The sequence below is a fragment of the Nomascus leucogenys genome, chromosome 25, assembly GCF_006542625.1.
Source record: "Nomascus leucogenys isolate Asia chromosome 25, Asia_NLE_v1, whole genome shotgun sequence".
Taxonomy (NCBI): Eukaryota; Metazoa; Chordata; class Mammalia; order Primates; family Hylobatidae; genus Nomascus; species Nomascus leucogenys.
In genome coordinates, this window is record NC_044405.1 from 9966016 (window position 1) to 9990540 (window position 24525).

At 34.9% G+C, this 24525-nt stretch overlaps 1 long non-coding RNA gene across 1 annotated transcript in view; it reads left to right on the plus strand.

The window, feature by feature from the left end:
* Positions 1–24525, plus strand: part of LOC115833163 — an 84251-nt gene that overhangs the window by 19287 nt on the left and 40439 nt on the right. The window contains exons 2-4 of the long non-coding RNA XR_004028609.1: positions 16577–16757; positions 19486–19669; positions 20109–20229. This is a non-coding gene — a long non-coding RNA (uncharacterized LOC115833163). The remainder of the gene's footprint in view (positions 1–16576; positions 16758–19485; positions 19670–20108; positions 20230–24525) is intronic.

The following is a 24525-nucleotide window of genomic DNA, read 5'->3' on the forward strand; positions in this document are numbered from 1 at the left end:
TTTATAAAGGAAGAAACTAAGGCACAAGCCATTAAAGAATTAGCTGTTGTGAATGCACATATTCCTACAGCCTGTGTGGGTTTACAACTCTCGGAAGTTTTTTTTGTTTTTGTTTTTGTTTTTGTTTTGTCGCTCTGTACTTTGTATAAAGTAAGTGCTTATTCAGTATCAGCTATTTATGTGTGTGCGTGTGTGTGTGTGTGTGTGTGCATAAAGAGATGTCTTGTAAGATGTTCCATCAATGTATTGACCACGGTCATTTCTGATTCACTGGATTTTAAGAAATTTTTACCTTTTTTGGCCTTTTTGCTATGATTTGAATTTTCCAAATAAACATGCATTATTTGTGGAAAAAAAAAAGAAAAGAAAAAAGAGAAAATATTTTGGAAAACTGTGACATTTCTTTTTATTTGTTTCCTAGGTGGAATGTTGGTTTCTTTAATTTAGAGTCAGCCAATAATAAGGAGATGACAATGTTCTGATTATTTTAACCACACCTATGCATTGGCTTTATTTAGCATATAAATGTAAATATGCTCTTAATTCCCCGTTTTTAATGCACTTATTGTGGCATTAATCAGTTGAGCAGATAATTATAAATTTAACTTTCTGTGAATTTTTAAATGTTGTTTTGAGTATCACATTAGTCGTAAAAATAAAATTGTCAATTTCTGCTGATGTGTGCTGTGAAATGTCCCCTTTAAGCCAGCAAAATGATGTAGCTTTTTCTGTTTAGAGTGTTTTCATCAATCCTAAAAGCAAAAGAAACTTTTACTGATTTGATTATACAAAGCATATGTGAAATAGAAAATAATTTAATACACGTTTACTTGAAAGTTATTTTGCATATATCTTAAATTTAAAAGCTCATTAATTTTAAGCTTTTCAAAAATGTCTTAAATATATCAACCTAAAAATAAAATTTACTTAGAACCTATAGAGAGAACTGGAAATAAATATCAATTACACTGAGATTTCCCTTCTGTCATCTAGTAAATGAGTAAAAGAGAAAGCAACTCCTTATCTTCTTCTTTTGCCAAAGGTTAGAGTATATACATGCATGTAGTCACATATATTTACATATCCCATATATATTTACATATATAATATATTATATATATATATATATAACCTAAACAGACATAACAATGAATCATTTACTAGGCCTTCACAAAATATATTTATATAACCTAAAATATATTATATATGTAAATATATACATATAAAAGTTATATATGTGTGTATATATATATACACGTATATTTATATTTATATCATTTTGGTAATGGCAAGCCTTGAGATTAACTAAATCATCCACAACTGTGATCTAAGTAGTGCCAAGAAGGAACACTTTCTTGTTCATAAATATATATATAATATATTCATGGATGTTACCAGATCACTGGTAGAGAGAAGATGCAGGGAGCAAAGGTGAACCAAAAGCCATCAATAAGGTATAGAAATCAGGACAAAATTATCTTCCATTCATCATAACAGAATATTATACAGAAGATATTCCTCAAATGCCTGTTACATCACAACCATTTAGGTTCATGTTATTAGCTCTCTTCTTTCCTGAACTTCTAATAAAATGATCTAATAAAACAATCATTAAAATAGAAACATTAAAAGCAGACAACAAACACCTTTACTCCACTTGTAGTGGACAGAAGGGAAGAATGCAAACTGCAGGTGTGAAACATTTAGAAATTATTCAGGACAAGGAGATGAAGTATGAAACTAAGATGTCTCAACCAGTGCACTATTCAAGATTTCGAAAATATTTCAGTTTCTCACTGGAATAGAAAAATCTCCCATTCTCTGTACTTGAAGTTAAAGACCAGCAAAGATTTTGAGAAAATGCAAAATGAATGACTCAATGAATTACAGAGTAGTGGGCTTTCATTATTTCCCTTAGTAGCTTGCTCTCTTATTTCCAATGATTCTGAGCTTCTAACTGCACAGAAATGTTTATAAGCTCCAAACAACAGACTGAAAAATGTCCTAATATAACTAAATAATTTCTGTTTAAATATGAGCTAACAAGAAAGAAAACAAACAAAATACAATTGACACTTCAACATACAAACCAATGAGATGGTAAATCTCCCTGAAGAGTCAGTGACCAGCAACTTGGAAAATTTATACCACAAAACCTAGGCATGCTAGAACAACATAAAAGTTTTTTAGTCTAAAATGGTTTCCATTTTCAAGGAACAGAAACACATTCAAGTGTAACACTTTGATTTGCTATTCTCAGTCCATAAAATCAATTAAAACAATTAAAAATTGGCAATAATTATTAAGACAGATATATAAATTATATATTTGTTTTACATATAAATACAAGTTTATAAATATCTGTATCTAGCATTATGTATTTTCTAGATAAACATTTTAATTAAAAAATCATGTCTTTAAATTTTGTTATTGTTAACAGAAGAATCATTGGAGGGTCGTACTTAACCTAGTATATGCATGGATGTTACTGGATCATTAGTAGAGAGAATATGATACATATTGGTAGAGAGTATATATACATATACGTATTGCTAGAGGGTATATGTACACACATAAATATAGTTTTGTTTTACTATTCCAGGAATATATTTTATATATACATCTATATATATACACACACACATACATATGCATGTATATATACACACACACATATGTATATATACACACACATATGTGTGTATATATACACACACATACGTATGTGTGTGTGTATATACACACATATGTATGTGTGTGTATATATACATACATACATATGTATGTGTATATTTATGTATCTACATAAAATAGTAAAACAAAACATTATTTTTGGTTTTTATGGAACGGACGTAACAATGAATCATTTATTAGGCCTTAACAAAATATCTTTATAAATTCTAGGGAAAATAAATGATGCGTGAAATATTTCAAAAAAATAAAATGTTAATCACGAAACTAGAAAAAAACAGTTTCTTTAAAAATGTAGTAAAATATTGAATATTATTTTAAACAATAACTTCTCAAAATATGTAAGCCAAATTTCATTCCATTAAAATAAAAAGTAACATACTTAGAAAAAATAATTTTTACAAGATGTGCATGATCTGTAATAGCATTACAATTTAATTGAAACATCAAAAAAAAGCAAAGGTATATCATGTTCTTATTGAAAAGTCACATATATCTAAATTATTTAATACATGTAATCACTAAGGAAATATCAATAAGAATTATTTGGAAGGATTCAAGTTATGGAATTTAGCCTAATTTTATTGGTGTAGTGAGGTAAAATCTCCCAAGGAGCAGCAGCAGATATTGATAAACAGAAATATCAAAATTTAAATATTGAAATTCAATATTCCTACATTTCCATGTGTTGCATTATTTAACGCTAATATATAGATATTTCAGTGTTAAAAATTTTCAGATAATCGACATTGGGATATATCACATAATGTAATGCTTTTTGAAATGTCACACTTTGGTAATTTGTATTCAGTTAAGTACTGGGCCTTTTTTCTTAGGTGGAAATATATAGTAATCTTATATTAAAAAATGAAACTTTAAAGCAGTAAATGGGAATTTGGGGTAGAAATTGGTATATATCTATGTATCATGTATTAACATTACTTTATATTGATGATGTAAAACATTCCTTGCTAAAATCAGCACATACATTTTTAAGCATATAATTTGAAATTATAATACCATCTCAGTTTTTCTGAGATACTTTTTGAAGCAATAATATGCTTTATTTAACATCACTTTCATTCGATAAGTAATTATTGTCATCTTGGTGACAGGCCCGAGTACAGTATAGTGAACACATCTGAAAACTCTTTGCTGACTTTGAGCTCACCACTTAGTGTAAGAAGGCAAGTGATAAATTAATAAATATATAAATACATAACATATCAGATAATGATAAAAGAAGTATAAAAGACAAATCATAATACATATGATAGAAACTAAACCCTAGCCCTTTACGTCAATTGTTGATAGGAAAAATAAAACATTCTCACTGATTTTATAAATGGTGTTATTTGAAGCAACAATGAATTGAACCATTAAAAAGGAAACACTCCATTAAACTGAAAAACAAACAGTGAATGTGAAAACCAATACCTAAGGCAAACACGTTTTCTAATCTCTGCTTTTATGCCTCCTTTTTGCCTTTGATGGATGCTGAAAAGCTGATTGTAAACAAAAACAACACAGAGATCACAATGCTAGCAGATCAAACTATTTTGCATACCAGAAGAGGATATAAATAAAATATATGAGATGCTGCCCAAATGGAAAATGGGAAGACAGTGAGACAAGCAATAAAATTGAGTCTATTATTATGCAATTAATTCCTTTTCTAGTGGCAAATGAGACATTTGTTTTATAATCATTCCATTCACTTAGCAAATGAATGCTAAAATATGATCTGAGGCTGATCACAATACTTTATCATTAGTTTCTCAGTCTTTACTGGATCTTTCTTCAACTTCTTCAAGCTCTCTCTCTCTCTCTCTCTCTGTGTGTGTGTGTTTGTGTGTGTGTGTGTGTGTGTGTGTGTGTGTGTGTGTGTGTGTCTGTGTGCATGCATTGGCTCCATGATAAATGGCCTTGGGCTTATTCAGGGCCCCCACCCTACTCAGGTCAGAGGCAATGAGATGAGAATTAAAGGAGTGTTCGCCTATATCTGTGGGCTGCAGCTCACACTTGTGGGTGCCAGCTTGTTCTTGCTCTGGCCATACATATGTCTTATCTTCCTGTCCCAAATGCTTGCCTTATGATATTTGAGCTTTACCATCAATCAGACAGGAAGACAACATTCTTTTTTTATTTTTTTATTATTATACTTTAGGTTTTAGGGTATGTGTGCACAATGTGCAGGTTTGTTACGTATGTATCCATGTGCCATGTTGGTTTGCTGCACCCATTAACTCGTCATTTAGCATTAGGTATATCTCCTAATGCTGTCCCTCCCCCCTCCCCCCACCCCACAACAGTCCCCAGAGCTTGATGTTCCCCTTCCTGTGTCCATGTGTTCTCATTGTTCAATTCCCACCTATGGTTGAGAACATGTGGTGTTTGGTTTTTTGTCCTTGCGATAGTTTGCTGAGAATGATGGTTTCCAGTTTCATCCATGTCCCTACAAACGACATGAACTCATCATTTTTTATGGCTGCATAGTATTCCATGGTGTATATGTGCCACATTTTCTTAATCCAGTCTGTCGTTGTTGGACATTTGGGTTGGTTCCAAGTCTTTGCTATTGTGAATAGTGCCGCAATAAACATACGTGTGCATATGTCTTTATAGCAGCATTATTTCTAGTCCTTTGGGTATATACCCAGTAATGGGATGGCTGGGTCAAATGGTATTTCTAGTTCTAGATCCCTGAGGAATCGCCACACTGACTTCCACAACGGTTGAACCATTTTACTTACATGTTAGACCTAAAACCATAAAAACCCTAGAAGAAAACCTAGACAATACCATTCAGGACATAGGCGTGGGCAAGGACTTCATGTCTAAAACACCAAAAGCAATGGCAACAAAAGCCAAAATTGACAAATGGGATCTAATTAAACTAAAGAGCTTCTGCACAGCAAAAGAAACTACCATGAGAGTGAACAGGCAACCTACAAAATGGGAGAAAATTTTCACAACCTACTCATCTGACAAAGGGCTAATATCCAGAATCTACAATGAACTCAAACAAATTTACAAGAAAAAGAAAACAACCCCATTAAAAAGTGGGTGAAGGAAATGAACAGACACTTCTCAAAAGAAGACATTTATGCAGCCAAAAAACACATGCAAAAATGCTCATCATCACTGGCCATCAGAGAAATGCAAATCAAAACCACAATGAGATACCATCTCACACCAGTTAGAATGGCCATCATTAAAAAGTCAGGAAACAACAGGTGCTGGAGAGGATGTGGAGAAATAGGAACACTTTTACACTGTTGGTGGGACTGTAAACTAGGAAGACAACATTCTTACAGAGACTGCTTAACTGGCTCTCACAATTGCCTGGGGTTAAATCCCCCTACAAATCCCTTACTAAACTCTGCCTGAGACACCATACTTAGCTAATCCTATCCAAGACAATAAGCAATCATAAATAAATGTATAACATTTTTTTCCATGTCATTATCGAATAGACCTTAAAACCCTTTATAATAATTAAATGATGATTCTTATGGGTATAAATCTATTAAGATGTTGAAGAAAATAGAAATTTTTCTTCAGCAATGTAGACATTTTACAAAAATTATATAAGGCTTGGTACTCATATGGATGGTAACTTCATCCAAAAAGTTAATAGTTCCATTTAACAGATTAGCTAGAGCTTATTGACAAAGTTTTAAGAATCAAACTTTGAGTAGTCATAGAAAATATATCTTTTCTTTTTGCTTTTCAGATAAAGTGTTATCGATTTCTGTCCTCCTTTTTTCCTTGAGAAAAAAATTGTTTTGATTTTATATTGAAAATGAAAGAGGTACACTGGAAAACAGAATTAATTTTGACATGCTTTACTCTCAAGAAGAATTCAGACTTTAGTAGCACTGAATCTTATCAGAACTGTTCCCTGTAGAAGGCTAAACTATGAAATTGAGCCAGGATTTTGAAACCCTAGATTTGAGGAAATGTGATATAAGGAAGCCTCTAAGTATTCCTTTGCTAAGACCTACTTTTACTCTGTGTTAGTGTGTCCTGGTTGTACTAACTGAGCCAAAAATAAAAACCCGGTAGAACAAACTGTCTCAGGTAAGAAGCTCTTCAACCACCTTTCAATATAACTAAAGAAGCCAACCAAGGTTATTAACGTATACCATTAATACGTCAGCCCTAAGAACTTGGAAACTTGGCTCAACTTGGAAATTGTAGGAAAAGAAATGATGAAAATCATGGAAGAGGGTTATCTTCCTTTCTCTTCATTTCTCTCTTCAACCTCTCTACACTCTTAACCTACACTGTTTGTTCTGAACTACAGGATAAAGTTCTTTTTCCAAACTATAATAAAAAGTAGGCTAAAGTAACCCTCTAAAATGGAATATGACTACTGAGAAAAGTATTGATCACAGGAGGAATGTATTTAATATGAAGAGGAAAAGGCATTAAATTTAGCCAGTTACATTAGTAAATTTAAGAGAGATAGTTCAGTTAAACCATGCCTAAAAGTAAAACATACAAAAAGGAAATCAATGATGTGGAGTGGATTTTCTTCTTTTAATGACAACAATAAAGATCATCAGGGACGCTTACTATTTGGAACAAATAAAGTTAAGTGTCTCAATCAAAACTGTACTGCACATACCAGATTTCCCAGTTGTCTTGAAATCAGAACCCTCAAAGTAAGCTTTTAGCATTGCAGTGACAAAATGCATGTGAATTAGATAGGCACTACTTGGGATCAAAAACTCAAGTGATTTCTTTACAGAGAAATCAGAGTATTTCATTGCAGCACGTTAAAAATCATTCAAATAAATTGAAGGATATGCTATGTTTAAGAATGAAAAGGGTCAGTAATGGCAAGATATCAATTATCCAGAAATAAATCTGTAAATCCAATCATTTCAAACAATGGTACCTGATAAACTGGTTTAAAATATCTTCAAAAGATACAGCTGAGGTAATATGGTAATTATTTTAAAAAAGAAACAATATTTTGCAAACTGATATTGGAGCAGGACTAATATACAGGCATCAATGGAGCAAAATAGCTACTTCCGTATAAATCAAAGTTTCTGACACTTTGCTAAATAACGTAAGTCACATTCGATATTAATTGATAAAAATGTATTCTTCAAGAACTGGTATTGCCCAAATTCGATTTCCATATAAAAAAAGTTAAATTATTACCCACCTTATATCATAAGAATAAATTATAAATGAAATAAGAATAAAAAAGGGAGGAAAATTAGAGGAATATTTTTAAAACATGGTACATGCCTAAAATATTAGAAAACATTCTAAAAAGCTCAATCAGAAAAGAATTGATGCATTTATATCGTAATGTAAAATAAACCATATAAAAATTTGTAGCATAAATTAACAACTTATGAAAAATATTTCCATCATCTAAATAATCAGTTTTAATGTCCAGAATATTATATATATGTATATTCCAGAAGTCAATTATAAATAAAAAAGAAGTTGATAAACAAATTAGTAGAAATGGCAAATTATGTAATTAAAATGTCTAACACAGACTTAGCTTTAACAATAAGGCCGATGTTGCCTTTTAAATTATATCTTATTATCGATTGTTATTATATCTTGTTATATCAACCGAGTCATTCGTTACACTGATACTATGAGGTAAGTACTGTTATTATCCCCATTGTTTGGGACACTTCTGGTACCACATACAATTGTTCTGCTCCATGCTCGTTTATTTCAGCCCCTGCTGAGGCACCCACTTTTGAGCCGGAGGCTTTTTCAAGTCTCACTAACACTGTTGCAACCCAACAGTGCCTCACCTGGGGCCATGGTTTGTACTTTTTTCCCGTCAGTTCTCTCTGATGTTTAGGTATGCTACGGCTGCAGGAACGCTCTAGACACAGCTGTGCAATCTCTACATGTGGGCACTTTACTGATGTGCATACAGTGGAGGGAGAGCACTGGATAAATGCTTTTCTTGTTCCAGGAACTACAGGTAGACAAGTAGCAAAATCACTAAAAAAATGGGATGTATGGAATAAAATGAAATTCAGGATGAGAAACCAGGATGTGCAGGGTTTTTGTAAGAGTATAAAAAATGCAGATCTTTAGACTAAGAGCAATGGGAAGCACAAAGATAGTCTGAAGTTCCTTGGTGATATTATCAGGTTTGTGTTTTACTAGAGGTGATATTATTTGGGTGGAGAATACATGAGACAGATCTAGGGAAGGAAGCGTGAAACAATAATTTAGGGAGAAAAGATACTAAACTAAATAATATAAAAGACTAAATAGAAGAATAATAGTGTGTTGGATGAGAGTAAAATCAGTTGAAATGGAGGAAACTAACAGATTCAGATGAAGATACTACTCAAAAAAATACAAGTATACATAGATATAAATAAATAGATGATAGATAGCTTCATAATAGAACTATCAATTAATGTTATTAATAAACCCTTATTTTCTTTTTCTATAAATTATTTGAATAAAATAGTCTTTAATGATATTAATTATATAAAACCATAATGTTTATAATGTCTATTCGAATGGCAAACTGTGATTTCTAGTGGAAAATTACCAAAATTTAAGGGCAAAACACTATATTATTTCCAAACAATACAATTTCTCATGTCTGAGGCAAAAACAAGCAAAATTATGGGAGGAATTAACAATGTTCTGTTCCTAATATACTTTAAAAGTATCTCAGCTGGGCGCGGTGGCTCACGCCTGTAATCCCAGCACTTTGGGAGGCCGAGGCGGGCAGATCACGAGGTCAGGAGATCGAGACCATCCTGGCTAACATGGTGAAACCCTGTCTCTACTAAAAATACCAAAAAAAAAAAAAGAAAAATTAGCCAGGCGAGGTGGCGGGCACCTGTAGTCCCAGCTATGCAGGAGGCTGAGGCAGGAGAATGGCGTGAACCCCAGGGGGCGGAGCCTGCAGTGAGCCGAGATCGCGCCACTGTACTCCAGCCTGGGTGAAAGAGCAAGACTCCTTCTCAAAAAAAAAAAAAAAAAAAAAAAAAAAAAAAGTATCTCTTCCATGACTAAACTGCTTCTCAGTAACCAGAATGTTTCTATGACAAATGAAAAGCATTGGCATGCTTTAGGGCAATGTCTAACCAAGCTGACTAAAATGCTGTATTTTAAAAAGTATTACTCAATAGAATCTTTTCAGTTATGTGATAATATCTTGCTTCAAGACATTTTTGGAATAACTCAGAAATTCTATTTAACAAGTAAGCCCTACTAAATATTTTTAGGCAAAAAATATGTACCAAAATACTTTTAAAACATTTTATTAATAAAACTGCTATGTCAACAATTTAGAAAGATATGTCTCCCCATTGATTGGGGTAAGATGGCCAGCTCCCACTATGAAATGTTAAAAGACAGGAAAGCTGGAAAGGAGGAAAAAAAAAAAAAACATGGCACACATGACCATCATAGCCATTTTCTTGTCAGATTCAGTGGTACTGAAAGTTGTTCACCTTCCTGGGTGGGAAAACATATACCATGAAATTTTACTAAGAATTTCTACTCTGCTGCCTTTACTTCTAACACACAGGCATTAATTGGGCAGGTTGTTTACATTCAGAATGTAGCCATAGTAAATGGAAGCTTGAGGTATACAGAATCAATTCCAGTACATCATGTCCATAAAGAGAACCCTAGAAGAAAACCTAGGTAATACCATTCAGGACATAGGCGTGGGCAAGGACTTCATGTCTAAAACACCAAAAGCAATGGCAACAAAAGCCAAAATTGACAAATGGGATCTAATTAAACTAAAGAGCTTCTGCACAGCAAAAGAAACTACCATCAGAGTGAACAGGCAACCTACAAAATGGGAGAAAATTTTCGCAACCTACTCATCTGACAAAGGGCTAATATCCAGAATCTACAATGAACTCAAACAAATTTATAAGAAAAAAAAAAACCCCATTAAAAAGTGGGCAAAGGAAATGAATAGACACTTCTCAAAAGAAGACATTTATGCAGCCAAAAAACACATGCAAAAATGCTCATCATCACTGGCCATCAGAGAAATGCAAATCAAAACCGCAATGAGATACCATCTCACACCAGTTAGAATGGCCATCATTAAAAAGTGAGAAACAACAGGTGCTGGAGAGGATGTGGAGAAATAGCAACACTTTTACACTGTTGGTGGGACTGTAAACTAGTTCAACCATTGTGGAAGTCAGTGTGACGATTCCTCAGGGATCTAGAACTAGAAATACCATTTGACCCAGCCATCCCATTACTGGGTATATACCCAAAGGACTAGAAATCATGCTGCTATAAAGACACATGCACACGTATGTTTATTGCGGCACTATTCACAACAGCAAAGACTTGGAACCAACCCAAATGTCCAACAACGATAGACTGGATTAAGAAAATGTGGCACATATACACCATGGAATACTATGCAGCCATAAAAAATGATGAGTTCATGTCCTTTGTAGGGACATGGATGAAACTGGAAACCATCATTCTCAGTAAACTATCGCAAGGACAAAAAACCAAACACCGCATGTTCTCACTCATAGGTGGAAATTGAACAATGAGAACACATGGACGCAGGAAGGGGAACATCACACTCTGGGGACTGTTGTGGGGTAGGGGGAGGGGGGAGGGACAGCATTAGGAGATATACCTAATGCTAAATGATGAGTTAATGGGTGCAGCACACCAACATGGCACATGGATACATATGTAACAAACCTGTACATTGTGCACATGTACCCTAAAACTTAAAGTATAATAATAATAATAATAAAAAGAAAGTTTAGGACACTTCCGTGGGAACAGATAAATGAAATCTAAAAGAACTGGACAACATTTTTTCTTTATAAATAATTTACAAATATTATTTATAGATATAGACTCCATGTTAGGCTATGTTTTAAAAGAATAATCTAAACCAGGCACTGCTTTGCTGTCAAATATAGCTATTAAAATATTTGCCTTATAAGCTTAGTGATCATACTCAAGTCATTTTAAAAAAATCTAAACTTTTAAGGAAAATATTCCAATATTCAACAGTCAGGCAGTGAGCCTTGGAGTCTTCTATTTGAAAATATAATATAAAGATATGTTGACTCTACTGCCCTAAAAAAACTCCTGTGTTCCACATATTTGTTCCTCCTTTCCTCCTCCCAAAGCCCTGGCAGAATCACTTTTTTTAATTCCCTGGAGAATCACTTGTGATTATATTTTTATATGTACACACACTATTCACCAAAATGAGCATTATTTTCTCAAATGCATTTTCTCTGATCCATCAGCCAAAAATTGAACTTTAGAAGAAATGTCATTAGTAGAATATTTGTTCTAGAACTGAAATTATATGAGAGGAATTTAACAAGCAGAAAAGAATATTAGGCTAATTGGGCATCAGATGGGATATGGTTTTTTGCTAATGCTTCCTCAGACTTGTGACATTCAAAAGGCAATGATGATGATAAAAGAAGAATTTCTGAAAAAAAATTAGAAAAAATAACTTCACTGGGCCTAGATTTAAAAAAAATAATTCATTTTTTAATTACTAGTTTTGGATTCCTCCACAACCCTTAAGAATTTGTAATTTCTGATTTTGCTAATCTATTTTTAGTTATGTGTTTTGTGAATAATGTTTTCTCTTTTTTCTGCACTGAATGTAAACCCCCTGAAAGCTGAGATTAGATTTGTCTTGAATTCTCCTGTACCCCAGGCATATTCAACCTTGCTCAGTTAAGGTAGCACTCTCCTCTCTACATATATGTAATTTATAAACATGCTTCTCAGAGCCTTTATAACTAAATTTCTACATGTGTATAAAACACTGGAAATCTAGTCTATTTATTAAAGGCTAATTTTAGTAATTTTACAAAGGAAACTTTTAAAACATCACAGTAATGAAATGACAATAGTCTAGAAGTATTTATAAAGAAATAATATTTTGATTGCTGACACCAGAAAATCAATTAGTGTCTCAAAGATGATCACAGTTTTTGGCTTATTCTTATGTAAATTGGCAGTTACAATTTCTAGATTTGGACCCAGAAAAGAATGATAAATGTGAGAATTGTGGGGTGTTTTAGAAAATAACCGTTAGCACAAAGACCACACCAGCAGTAGTGGGTGGCCAGGGGATTCCTAGAAAATCTTGATGTTTGTTCTGTGAAAATACTTTCCTATTCTTAAAACAGTGTAAAATATAGAAGCTATTAACACCTGAACAGAACCACACTTAAGACATAGTTTATATAAACAAAAATGAATGATAGAAAATGTTGATGAGGATGTGGAGCAACAGGAACTCTCATTCATTGCCAGTTTAAATGCAAGACAGTAGTCACTTTGGAAGACAGTCTGGCAGTTCCCTAGAAAACTAAGCATATTCTTTCCATGTTATCCAGCATTCATGCTACATGGTATTTACCTAACTGAACTGCAAACTTGCATTCCCACAAATATTTATAATGCCCTTATTTATAATTTCAAAAATGTGTGAGCAACCAAGATGTCCCTCAATAGGCCAATGGATAAATAATCTTTGGTACATACAAACAGTGAATTACTCATCATTAAAAAGAAATAATGTTATGAAAAAACATAAGGAAAAATTAACTGCATCTTGCTAAGTAAACAAAAACAATCCGAAGAGGCTACATACTGTGATTCCAACTACATGACCTTCTGGAGATAGAAAACTATGGAGACAGTAAAAAGATCAGGGGTTTCCAGGGCTTTGGGAGGAGGAAAGAAGGAACAAATAAGTGGAACACAGGAGATTGTTTTAGGGCAGTAAAACTATACTGTATGATATTGTAATAGTGAATATCTGTCATTATATATTTGTCAAAATTCATAGAATGTACAAGATAAAGAGTGAAATCTAATGTATACTATAATCCTCACTCAATAATGTATCAAACTTGGCTCACCAATTGTGACAAATGTACCACACTTATGCAAGGTTTTGTATTAGCGAAAGCTGGGATGTGTATGAGGGAATTATAGGAGCTCTGTACTCTACACATGATTTTTCTGTAAACCTAAAACTGCTCAATAAAAATAAAGTTAATCCATTTTTATAAATGAGAAGTAAGTAGAAACAAATGCATGAGATATTCAAACATGTTATTCACATCTTGTTTATTTTGTTTTTGTTTTTTGTTTTTTTGTTTTTTGAGATGGAGTCTCGCCCTGTTGCCAGGCTGGAGTGCAATGATGCGATCTTGGCTCACTGCAACCTCCATCTCCCGGATTGAAGCGATTCTCCTGCCTCAGCCTCCTGACTAGCTGGGACTACAGGTGTGTGCCACCATGCCCAGCTAATTTTTGTATGTATAGTAGAGACAGGGTTTCATCATTTTGGCCAGGATGGTCGCGATCTCTTGACCTCGTGATCTACCTGCCTCAGCCTCCCAAAGTGCTGGGATTATAGGCGTGAGCCACCACACCCAGCCCACATCTTGTTTTAAACAATATAGTTTTTCTACTTCCATGATTTGATTAAAAATGAGGCCTAACTATTTTCTTTTCATAGGTGTGAATCTGGGATCAGTTTATGTCAATAAACTTTGAGCCGGAATAGATAAAACTTTTTTTTTTTGCATTATCCACTGATAATAAGAAGACAAGAAGCATGGAATTCTATTCAAACTTTAAAAATGATTCAAAAAAAGAAGACACAACAAGAAAAAGCATGCAATATTATAAACATCTCCAGTTATTAACCGTTATTACATAATTATAAGCACTGAAAGTATGGTCTTAAAATTGTTACTAAGAAGCGAAGTAAAATCTTGTTCAACATGAGGATTCTTCCCTAACATTTCGCCAAGATTCCCATTAAAACATAGTTATAATATTTCAAACATCTATTGATTATATACTATAATATTTTGGATATATTTTAAAATAGTGTAATCGTAAAGATTGTCTCTTTTTTTTTAAGGAAAACTCTTTCATGGGAAAAAGCAGCATCCACTAACTCTCCATGTTAACTGTGCAAAATTCTTTCATCATTTAGGCCACCTCTGCACGTCCTTTCTGGCTCTGAGGGGCCAAGTAAGATTATTAGTTTTGTCTATGCAATTAATGCTTACTATAAATAGTTTAATAAAGTGTATCTAATTCATGATGCCATAGAGTTGTATATATAAGTAACATATTTAAAGACTCTTTAAAAGTCCATTTTGCTGTTCTTGGTGCAATTGGTACACACAATTGTTTGTGTAATTAGTTTTATACTTATGAATTGATTCATTTAATATACAGTTAAATTTCAGATTATTGTACAATATGCTTTATTTATGAGTACTAAAGTAGATAATTCCATTTTTTTCTGTTTGATTGCTGACTGCTTTCTGTTTTTCTGCTGCACATCTAAGAAAGGCAATAAGAAAGCCCAACTCCCTGGCATGGCACCCAGAGGTAAATTGAAACTAGATTTTAAAGTCACATACAAACTGTGCCTTTGCAAAATATCATTCTAACCCCACCGTCTAACCACACACACCCATGCGAAAGAGCTGCCATCATCACTTCAGCCTCCTTTGTTTTGTTCTAGCTTGAATAGGAGCCCTCCTGTTTGGAGAATTCCTTTGAAGTTTGCACTGTGATTATTAAACTTTCTTTCACATTCATTTGTGCCAGTTCATCATTCACCCCAACCTCCCTGAGTTTCTGGATGAGTACTGCTCAATAATGATTGTATTTGTGATGTGTGTGATACTCATTATTGAGTAAGAACAAAATAGAAAGCTTTGTCCTCCCTTAATTTAAATTATTAATTCTTGAAAATAGGTTAACCTACATTCTAGCCTTTCTTTCATTGTTTGTTCTTTCTTCTTTACTTGTTTCCTACTTTTCTTCTTTCCTTTCTTCCATCCTTCCACAAATGGATAATAATACTAAATATATACGTATGTACAATTTACTGTGCTAGGTATTTGCATGTGAAATGAAGGAAGCACAGATATAAATCAAACAGCATATAAAACAGCATGCTTCTCTTAAGGAACACAAATATTGGAGAAGCGTGGTTTATAAGAAAGAGATATTGGACTAAAACTGATATTTTAATAAATGCTGTATCGAAAGTGTAAAGTCGCTATGATAGCCCCTAACAAAGAAAATATATTGTTAATAGTGTGGCAGTTGTGGAGTATGCTTCTTGTACCTCCCATCAAGAGAGCACACTCTGCTGAATGCAGTGGGTGGCTCACTTGCTTGAGTCCAGGAGTTTGACACTGCAGTGAGCTATGATTGCACCACTGCATTCCAGCCATGGGAACACAGGAAAACCTCATTAAAAAAAAAATGCACATTCTGAAGTCCTTCAGCTGCTGTACCTTTGGGGACCTACTGCACCATTCATGTCAAGAACTTGCTCTTAGGACTGGCATGGTGGCTCACACATGTAATCCCAGCACTTTGGGAGGTCGAGGAGGGCAGATCACTTGAGGTCGGGAGTTTGTGACCAGTCTGGCCAACACGGTTAAACCCCGTTTCTACTAAAAATTATACAAAAAAAATTAGCTGAGAATGGTGGCATGCACCTGTAATCCCAGCTACTGGGAAGGCTGAGGCAGAATATCTTGAACCCAGGAGCTGGAGGTTGCAGCGAGCCGAGATCGCGCCACTGCACTCCAGCCTGGGCGACAGAGTGAGACTCTGTCGCCCCCCCCTGCCAAAACAAACAAAAAGGACGTGCTCTTAGTGGAAATGCCATTAACCAATGCCTCAACATAGCAAGATTGACAGAATTAAAATATTTTTGTCAAAAGTGGAATTCCTTTATTGGGTATTTTCTTCTCTTAACCTCTTTGGAGACCTGGCAAAACCTCTCAGAGCTGCTCTGCTCTTCTTACTCCAATCTTTCTTCCTTCTCTCTCTCCCTTCACAGGTGTCAGACTTACTTCAGAGCCTGAGACTTGACATGCCTATTTTTGCAGTCGCTCCTCTTTCAGATTTCATAGGCATTGCTCCCTCCAAATCACCGCTCTTCTAATTTTATCCTGGAGTGTGCATCCCAGAAGACATAAGCTGACACAATTGGAAACTGAAGTTGCTTGAAAAAGCTGGCGGTAAGATTAGGTAAAATAATTGTGTTACCACCTTCTGAATGGCAATCAATATTGCATCCTAAGTAGCATGTTGGGTTGGGTGCAGATAGCTTTTGAAACTAGGTGGTGACCCAACTTACAAATATTTCACCAGTGGTGACCTAGGAAAACAGCCTGATATAAGGGAAAGCTCTTCCCGGTGAGATGATTTAGACATTTGAAAGGACCAGGGCAATGAATAGCGTATGCATGTTAGGATAATGAAATTAACTTGTAAAGGCTAAGGTGTATTGAGATACCACAAAGAAATGATGGAAAAAAAACTGATGCCATTGCACAAATAATATTTAACAATGAAAGTCGGCCTCTTATACAGCTTATAAGGAGTATAAGAAAGGATACAGCTGGGAAGCAAGTACAGAACTTAGTAGAGTCACAGAGCTCCAAATATGTTGAAATGATTAGCTAAATTAGATCTGTCCTGCTGTAATCAGGTCCTAATTGAGAAAATCTGAAACTCTAAAATATGGCATGCTATATCTATGCCAGCTTGCAACAGTGACTCACCCTTTAAAAAAAAATTGTTGGCTGGGTGTGGTGGCTCATATCTGAAATCCCAGCACTTTGGGAGGCTAAGGCGGGTGGATCACTTGAGGTCAGGAGTTCGAGACCAGCCTGGCCAACATGGTGAAACCTTGTCTCTATTAACATTTCAAAAATTAGCCAGGTGTGTTGGCGGGTGCCCATAATCCCAGCTACTCAGGAGGCTGAGGCAGGAGAATCACTTGAACCCGAAAGGCAGAGGTTGCAGTGAGCCGAGATCCTGCCAATGCACTCCAGCTTGAGTGACAGAGCAAGACTCTGTCTCAAAAAAAAATTGTTTATCTTTAATATGTGCAGCATGTTTTTGGCCCACCCTTCTTAAGTAAGAGTTCACGTTTCTACCATGTTGTATTAGTCTGTTTTCACACTGCTATAAAGATACTACCTAAGACTGGGTAATTTATAACAAAAGAGGTTTATTTTTCTCAAAGTTCTGCAAGGGGAGGCCTCAGGAAACTTACAATCATAGTGGAAGGCAAAGAGGAGGCAGACATCATCTTCATACAGTATCAGGAGAGAGACAGAGATAGAGAACTCAGGGGAAGCTGCCGTTTTTAAACCATCAGATCTTGTGAGAACTCCCTCACTATCATGAGAAGAGCATGGGAAACCGCCCCCATGATCCAATCACCTTCCATGAGGTTCCTCTGTAGACGCATGGGGATTACAATTCCAAATGAGATTTGGGTGGGAACACAGAGCCAAACTATATCACACGTGAAAAGACCCTTTACAAGTCACTCCCTCATAGGGCAATAGATGTTTCCTATAGGAAAGTCGCCTACCTTGCTTCCTAACTGTTAATCAATAATTACCATTAATTTCCAGTATAAGCCATCTGTCAATATGCTGGGCCTAAAAGAGAAATATGACTAAAGTATATTTTGAGACTTCTTTGTCAAGGGACCTAGAATGTAAACTGGATAAGTAATAAATCACTAACTAGAGGCCTTTTATGAAACACAAGATTTAACATTTGGTTTAGAACCTTAGGGTGTAGGGCAAATTCACTGCACAGTTAAGTAGAAGCCTAGAAAATGTAATCGTCTATGCTGCATGAAGTTTAAATATACGTTTCTATGCCAGATGGTAGAGGAAGGAATTTTTAAAAAGCTCAGAAAAGTAGCTGTGATAAAATGAGGTTGTGTGAGGCCATGAAACTTACCAGAAGATTGTCATATATGAGAGGTCCCAGAGGACCCACTATTTACTAAGATCATCAGAAATATGCTGTTAATTAGGGCACCAACATCATAAAAGATTATCTATCTTCTGCAGATCAGGACTGATGGTAGAAGAGGTAGTCACAGGGTTTAGTTTGTTAATAGTGATGGAGAACATGAGATCCTGGATCAACAGAGACCAGATGGTGGCACATAACCACAGAATTCATAAGAAATGGCAAAGTCAGAAAGTCAGACACTGGGAGTTGTAGTGACAGTGGAAGCTGCCTTCTTTAGAAGTAAAAAATAAGGTTCTGTTTAATATCTACAATCAGAAGAGGGTAAGAGGGTGATGAGAGTCATCCCAATAAAAATCGTGGTTCTTTGCTTTATTCCTGGACCAGTTACAATTTGGATACCCAAAGTCTCATTGTGGATCCCCTTTTACAGTCTGGAATTACAGGGACCATATAATAAATGAGGTCCAGTAGGTGCGCTGCTGGGATTGATGTTCTTAGCAGTTGGAGTAACCAACAGTAAGAGCTATAGCAGCAGGAAGGACTGGGAATATATTAGCATCTTAATGGAGATGACAGGGCCTGTAAGTACAAGTACTGGAACTTCAAGGACAGTGTTAGAGGAATATGGAGGCAGCATACATAACAAAGTGGACAACAGATTGTTCATATGCTGACTGTATTTGGTTTGTTTGTTTGTTTTGAGACGGAGTCTCACTCTGTCAGCCGGACTGGAGTGCAGTGGCACAATTTCAGCTCACTGCAACCTCCGCCTCCCAGGTTCAAGCGATTCTCCTGCCTCAGCCTCTGACTATATTTGTTTTTGGACACCCCAGTACACACCAATATAAACAGAGTCATAACAGTGGCAGAGATAGGGTTAAGCATGGTTCCAAGAACAGAGACTTTTATACTTACCAAGACCAATTTATTTACTAATGTTTACAATCCTTGCATATTTAACAGGGATCAATGTCATGTATCACTATTTCTCAAAGACTATCTGGTCTCTTGATGGCAAACCTACATTATTGGAACCCTTGAAAAAGAATTGTGTTTTGTGAGTTACATGACTACCGTTTGCATCCAAGGTCTCCTCTGTAATCAAGAGAAGAATGCAGAAGCTACATGTCCAAGAATCTCTTTCCAGGTTAGAGTTTACCAATGGGATTAAATCATATGAATGTTGGAAGGGAGAGAAAAAGAAATTCCAATATTCTCAGGCAAGCATTGTGACCAGAGGTAGAAACTCATGGCAGCCAGATGAGGTGGCTGCGTAAACTTCTTTGTAAACTCTCATTTCATGGTTGTATTGTCAAGAGCTCTGCATCTCAAACCTTTTTACAGAGGATACACAACTCAATTAAAAATTTTAAGGGATAGTATACTGAACACATTTTCCAATAAAACATTTTATTTTAGCTTGAATTTCTCCAAATATAAAATTTATAGAGAATGGATATATTCTATTGATGATTATAATTTAACCTTTAGATGAATTATTTGTTAACATCTTGCATCTTGATACAAACATTATTCTTCATATAATCACTTTATTTTTGTATTTAACTGAGGCCCTGTTGTTATAGACTCTAAACAGCTTATATATATATTTGGACAAGGCAATGTGATGAAGAACTAATATAATTATAGGATCACCTCTGTCCAGTAGCTGTTATCCAACATCTACATACTTAGATTTCTGGAGAGGTAGGTGAACTACTGTGTTAGAAAATACTAGAAGTGCATGACTGTATTTTTCATGTCCAAAGTCTAACACATTAAATAGAGAAAGGGATTCTAAAATTATCTACTTTGAAAGTTTTAAACAAAAGTGAATTTTCTCGGTTAAATAGCCTATTTAATTGCATTTCTAAAAATAGCCTAAATGTGCATTGTTTGATATATGTGGTGAGATATTTTTTAAAGTACTTAATTATAATGTTTTATTTGATGAGACTAGCTATTTGGTATTTTTTTTTAAATGGAAAGGGGGCAAATATACTTAATAAAATGCAAAAATAATACTGGAAAAATATTTTAAATGATTGCTAAATATTTTAGTGAATACCTAATTGCATTAGTTTGCTGAGACTGCCGTAACAAAATAAGGCACATTAAATGGCTTGAACAACATAAATTATATTCACACAATTCTGGAGGCCAGAAGTTTAAGAACACGGTGTCGGCAGGTTTGACTTCTCCTGAGGCTTTTCCACTCGGCTTGCAGTTGTGTGCTTTCTCATTGTATCCTCACACTGTCTCCCTCTGTCTGTGTGTTCTACAATCTAATCTCCTTTTCTTACAAGGATACCAGTCATATTAAATTAAATCTGCACCCTAACGACCCTAATTTAATTTAATTAGCTCCTTAAATATTTTATCTCCAAATACAGTTACATTCTGAAGTACTACAGATTAGGATTTCAACATATTAATTTTGGGGGGAGGGACACAATTCAACTCATAGCACTCGTGTTGTTCGTCTCATAGAAATTATAACTTTCTATGGGTCTTTCACGACAATGAATGTTAGATGAATGCTGTGGTTTGAATGTGTTCCTCCCAAAATTAAGGTGTTGCCAGTGTGATGATTTGCTTTGTTTTGTTTTGTTTCTTTGAGACAGAGTCCTTCTCTGTCACCCAGGTTGGAGTGCAGTGGCACCATCTCGGCTCACTGCAACCTCCACCTCCGAGGTTCAAGCAATTCTCCTGCCTCAGCCTCCCGAGTAGCTGGGACTACAGGCACGTACCACCAAACCCAGCTAATTTTTGTAGTTTTTAGTAGAGATGGGGTTCACCATATTGGACAGGCTGGTCTTGAAATCATGACCTCAAGTAATCTGCCTGACTTGGCTTCCCAAAGTGCTGGGATTACAGACATAAGCCACCATGCCTGGTCCAATACAATGATATTAAGAGGTGATGCTTTAAAGAGGTGATTAGGTCATGAGGACTTCTTCCCTCATTAGTTGGACTAAGGTCCTTATACAAGAGGCTTCACACACCATTTGGTTCTAGCTGTGCTTCTGCCTCCCGCCATGTGAGGACACAGCATTTCCCCCTCTGGAGGATTTAGCAACAAGGAACCATCTTGGAAGCAGGGAGCAACCATTTCCTAGACAACGAAACCTGCTAGAGCCTGGATCTTGAACTTCTCAGCCTTCAAAACTATAAGAAATACTTTTCTGATTATTATTAGCTACCCAGTTTCAAGTATTTTGTTATAGAAGCACAAAATGGACCAAGATGATGAATTTCTGAGACTGCTGGCACCATCATAGGAGCAACATGTTTATTGTGTAATCTCTTGAGACTTATCGGAAGTTAGAAAGAAGGAGGAATACATTCTACTGCCCACAAAGATTCTTTGAACTTTGAATTTTGATAATTTTGATGGATCTAAGCACAACATTTAATTGTGAGTACATGCTATTAAACTGAAGAACAAAAGAAAGTTATATGTATTTACAGATGTTTGTGGAGAAAGATGAAAAAATATTGACAATACTCAACCTGTACAATGCAGAGTTGGTGAAATTCAAAAAGTATGATTGTAGGAAAATAAAGCTAGTTGGCTTCCAACTGGTAAAAGTTCACACTATGAAGAATTAACTCCCCCACACTTCCTGTCTGCATAGGCCTATGCCTTCACAAGAACAAGTTCCCACACCAGGGTCAAGAAGGAAGCCATAAGTCAAGACAAAAGTGCACAGTGAAGGCAGAAGATGAGGGGCCTCAGGTTGCATCTTCTGAGGCACGAGGATTCAAAGGTGAACAAAGCACACAGCACATCATTTGATGTGGTAAGTTTCATAGACATAGAAGTAAGGGGGACAGAATGTCGAAGTGTGTGTGGTCGGGGAGGAGGGGAATTCAAATGAGATTCTGATCATTAAATAAACTTGAAACAACTTGGAAAAGTGAAGTAAAACAGCAGCCATTTTCCTGACACTCAAGGATTGCTTCTGCAGGTGCAGAAAACAATGAGAGCTTCAGATATTCTATGATGTACAGATGCCATTTATCAAATTCTTTGATTTTAGGTAATAATGGTGTTGGTGCAGCCAGAGTTGCAAAAGAGGACTGTTGATTCCAACACGGTCTCAAAGATGGTTGAATTATGTGCTTCTTCTAATGTGTCTGTTGTTCTGGAACCCATATTTTGATGCGTCTTAATCCCTATCTATGATTTTGAAACCGTTTAATTATTTACTTCTCCATATGTCTGGAGGCAGTACTACACATTGGAAGTTTGAGACATTGGATACTTAAATATTTATTTAAGATAATTGAAGAGTAATTAGTCCAGGGAAAGATTATAGGATTCCCTAGAGGTATAGGGCCTATTGGAGGTGATCAAATTAAAATGAAGTCATTCATAATGATTTTTTTTTCACTAGTTCTCTCATGCCTGCATGATGAGAAGATGTGAACAAGTAAATAATTGTATTTAACCTGTACTTTTCCCACTTGCATAAAATGAGGATGTTAATGGGAATTGTGGGTACGTGAAAGATGAAGATTATGATGATAGGCCACAGAATTTAAGTTTAGGAAAATGGAAAGTGAGAGCATTTGGTGGTTAGAGAGTAAAAAGGTAGTAGAAACTATGATTCGGACAAGGCAATTAAATAGGAGTGAAGTAGAGCAAATAAAAGGAAGCACTGTTAAGGCAGAAGGTTGATACTATAGAATTCTGAGATAATAATAAACTATTGTTTGGAAATAAAATTTATTTGTTTATATTTGTACTTGCTTATTTTACCATCTCATTTTTTGGTTAAAGTTACAAGAAGTAGAGTTATGTCCTAGTTTTCTGTAACCAGTGACAATAGTAAAAACAAGAATTAATTGAGCACATACTATTTTCAAGACTATTTTATGTGATTTTATTGATTAAATAATTGATATTTCAAACAACTCTGTGAAAAAGGAAATATCATTAAACCTGTTACATAGATGAAAAAGAAGAGCAGAAAAGCAAAGTATCACAGGGCTGGTAAATTGCAGAGCTGAGATTAGAACGAAGTAGTTTGACTTTAGAGCCTGTGTGCTTACCTGGACTTTTCCACTTTCTTGACTAGAATTTAGATCTGATTTCTAGCTATCTTTCTTTTTTCTCACATAGCCATTTTATTTGACTGAAAAATTATAGATATATGTGCACAACTGCACTGAATACTTGACTGTATACTTAATTCATAGTGAAGCCAGCCTCTAAAATGGCTTATATGATGAAATGAAGAAGTATCTCTGCTATAAAGGCTTTGGAGTAATGTATTTGTGACCATATTTGTTCATGTTTATAACAACAGCAGACTAAAATGGAGAGTTCTGATCAGCTGCACAATAACCACTATGCAAACATTAAGCACAGTCATCAAAATACCAAAAACAGAAAAAAAAATCCAAGTAATGTAAGGCTATAATCATTTCAGAATATTTATTAAATTCAAATTCATTGTAAATAATTCTGAATCTCATACTTCATTATCACAGACTTAATCTAGATAATAAATATACAAAGTACATTAAAATTCTGTAAACTATAAAAAAGTTAAAAAGGATTTGATACAGACTTGAGTTTTGGTTTGTTTATGATCTTGACTGTTGCTATATTGACCCTTAATTTCAACAGTCACTGAAAATCATAAGGTAAAATTACTTCCCAGTTTTTTTCTAAGTTTCTTAATTAGAATTTGCTTTCTGAGAACACTCAAAACAGCTTTATGTGCAATGCAAAGTAATTAGGGGAATTCTTATTACTCTTGCAACTAGGAGATGGAAGCATCAAAAATTAATTGAATAATAAATATCACAATAGGGAAACAACATTATTTGAATATCACCGTCCCTCTGGCTTGAACCCCAGAATGAAGAAAACTGATGGATTTTCAGAAAGGTAGGAAACAATGCACAGGTTTTGTTTTCAATAATTTTTTATTCAATTCTGTACATGAAGCAAATATTTTACTTCTAAAATATCAGTGATCATTTTGCCAT